The sequence below is a fragment of the Gymnogyps californianus genome, chromosome 26 (genome assembly GCF_018139145.2).
Source record: "Gymnogyps californianus isolate 813 chromosome 26, ASM1813914v2, whole genome shotgun sequence".
Taxonomy (NCBI): domain Eukaryota; kingdom Metazoa; phylum Chordata; class Aves; order Accipitriformes; family Cathartidae; genus Gymnogyps; species Gymnogyps californianus.
In genome coordinates, this window is record NC_059496.1 from 206,937 (window position 1) to 209,935 (window position 2,999).

A 2,999-nucleotide genomic window follows, 5' to 3' on the forward strand; every position below is an offset into this window, starting at 1 on the left:
TATTGTTTTGCTTTCCATACATATCCACTTCCACTCACGCAGAGTTTCTTTTCCATCTTTCTATCAACCAAAAGCCACTTTCTTCTTTTAGTGTTTTTACTGTAGATTTCCTTTATTTAACTACTTTTTTCTGAGGAACAGCCAGTGTCTAGGCAACTTTTGACTTAAGAGCCAACTTTTGTCCGCGCTCTGAAAGGTGTTGTAGGCTAGACCTAATGTCTAGCCGGGTAATACAACAGCACATTCACAGTCACTGCTTCCTAGTCATTCCTTCTCTTTCAGACCGGAGCAGCTTAGTCAGAAAGACAATACTTTTGAATGGAAAAGGGGACATGGTCAGGGGCTGTATAGTAAATGCTTTACTGCTGGTGCAAGGCACAGCTACCCATCTTTCTAATCAGCGTAAATACACTCAAATATAGTTGTTGTTGTTGACAAGAAAAGCTAACTCCCAAAAGCCCCTTTGATTATGATCTTCTGGGTTTTCTGTAACGACCTAGAAATGAGGGATGGTGCCCAAAAAGGGACTACCCCACTCTATGTTTACTATGTCTGCTTCATAATGCCAGTACTTTGGAAAAAACTAACCTCATAATCTTTTATGTATTAGATGCTTCAGGGTGAACCAACTAAATAAGCTGCAAGGATTGCTGCAGGATTTATGATCCAAAATCCTGGGGTAGTTGCCAGGTCTGAAGGATGAATCTCTCCTGAGTTAGGACAGGTCTATTTGCTGTCTGTGTGACCCGCAGTCAAAGGCAAAGCAAAGCTGAGAAGGGACAGGCTCTGTTCAAGGGCAGGATGAAGACAGGAAGCCTATATGGAGAAAAAGGAGGGTAAGAGGGAACACGGTCTCCCATTTTTCTTGTGGCTACTATTCTGAAAATGAGGATGTCTAAAGGTTTACTGCCCACCAGAAACAGCATGAGCAGCTCCAGCAAATTTCAGTTCTGCTTCTTGCAATTCCCCGTCGCTAGCGGGCTAGCAGTCGTGCTGGAGGAGTAATCGCAGGAGACCAGCTCCTCAGGAACAGAGAATCCCAGCTGCGCTTCTCTCTCACCACACAAGTTAAGGAAATACGTTAGACTATTTATTTAAATCATAAGCTTTGCTTGGGTAATGACTGTCCCATCCTGAGCATGCACAGCACTTATCAGCCAGCTGCTAATTGCTAGTTTTGATTTGGGTCCAATAAGAGACAGACTGGGAAAAAAAATAATATTGAGGAGAGACTCTATTAAATTAAGTTAGGTCAGCCTCTGAGAAGAGGCTGTAGCTCTCTCTGCAGGGGTAATCTTGCCTCCCTGAGCCCTCCCCCCTCTCTCTTCTCCTTTAACAGTTCTATTTTGTGGAGCTACAAGACTTTTGCTCCTGCTGAAGTGCTGGGTTAACAATAGCAGGAGGCATCTATTAACAGTATTCTTTGGAGACCACCTACAGCAGTGGATGAACAATGGCCTCGAACCATTACTAATGTATAGCCCAGAAATACGATGTATAAATTTTTTAAATGTAAAGCCATTAGTCACACTTAATGGTTTATTTGAACTCAAACCGTATTATTATCCCCTCATTATTTTACCTGGTTTATTTTAGACCACTTATCTCAGGGTTGCCATAGCCACCTGCTGAGTGCCTTGGACTGGAGTGTTTGCAGTAATCAAAGTTAAAGACTTCTTATAAAGAGAAGTATGCTCTGACTAAAGAGCAACCTGGACAGAGAGGGTGTAAAGAAGATGGAGCCAGGCTCTTCTCAGCGGTGCCCAATGACAGGACAAGAGGCAACGGGCACAAACTGAAACACAGGAGGTACGTTTGAACATCAGGAAACTTTCTCACTGTGGGGGTGGGGGTGACTGAGCCCTGGCACAGGGTGCCCTGAGAAGTTGTGGAGTCTCCATCCTTGGGCATATTCAAAAGCCACCTGGACGTGGTCCTGTGCAACTCTAGGTGACCCTACAAGAGCAAGGGGGTTGGACCAGATGGCTCGGGGTCCTTCAACCTCAACCATTCTGAAATTCTGTGAGACTTCTCAGAAGCCAAAAGCTCTGCTCTGGTTCCTGAACTGATGCAAAAGCCACAGACATCTGATTTCCAGAAACACCTGCAGAGCAGCCTACACTCTCCAGACCACATTCAGCCTCTCCCCATGCCACCACGTATGCAAGGACACAGTGCAAGGCAGTTCCCAGCAAGACCCACCAAGCATCCTGCTCCTGTCCCCTCTGCTAGAGCTAGTGTCTGGGAACCCTTGGTCTTCCTCCAGGGAGACTTTGACTGTGAAAGGACCTCCACCATCATCAGGTTAGCACTTCTCTATGCTGCAGTGCCTGCTCAGCCAGTCCTCGGACCCAGGATTGCCCCCCCAGTATGCTCCGCTGTGGCTGACCCTGTGATGTGAAGGCACAGGCTGTTTCATGGGATGAGGTAAGGTGCACAGAAAAAAGCACTGGGATCCAGGACTCCTGGGTTCTCTCTTTGCTGCTAGAGGATTTGCCTTGCTGGCTAAAGCAGGAGTGAGGAAGCTGGCTCTCTCCCAACCCTCCTCGGTGTCAGGAGCAGCAAGGGTGGCTGCTCCCATGAGGAAAGGGAGCCGGAGCCGAGCGAGGTACTACACAGGCAGAGCGAGGTGGCCTCACAACAAGGATGCAGTCCACATATCTAGTAAGGCTGTAGGACAGACCCGGAGACCTGCAGCTTAAAAGCCAAATCCAGTCAAAGGCAGGGGGAGTCCCCACCGAGCTGCTTAGCACAACCTCCTCCAACAGCTCTCTTCAAAGCCCAATGCCTGCACCATACCTAAGTCGACCCTGAACAGGCAGCCAAACCCCCAGGAAGAGGGGGATGCACCAAGCCCGCACTGCACCTCTGCGGACACAAGGTAGGTCTGGCCCTTCTCTGTTCTACATTTCCCCAACCTGGGTAGTGGAGTGGACACATCCTGAGCTCTCATCAGAAGCAAGCACTCGTGGGTCCAGCTCCCAGAGAGGCCAGCCAGG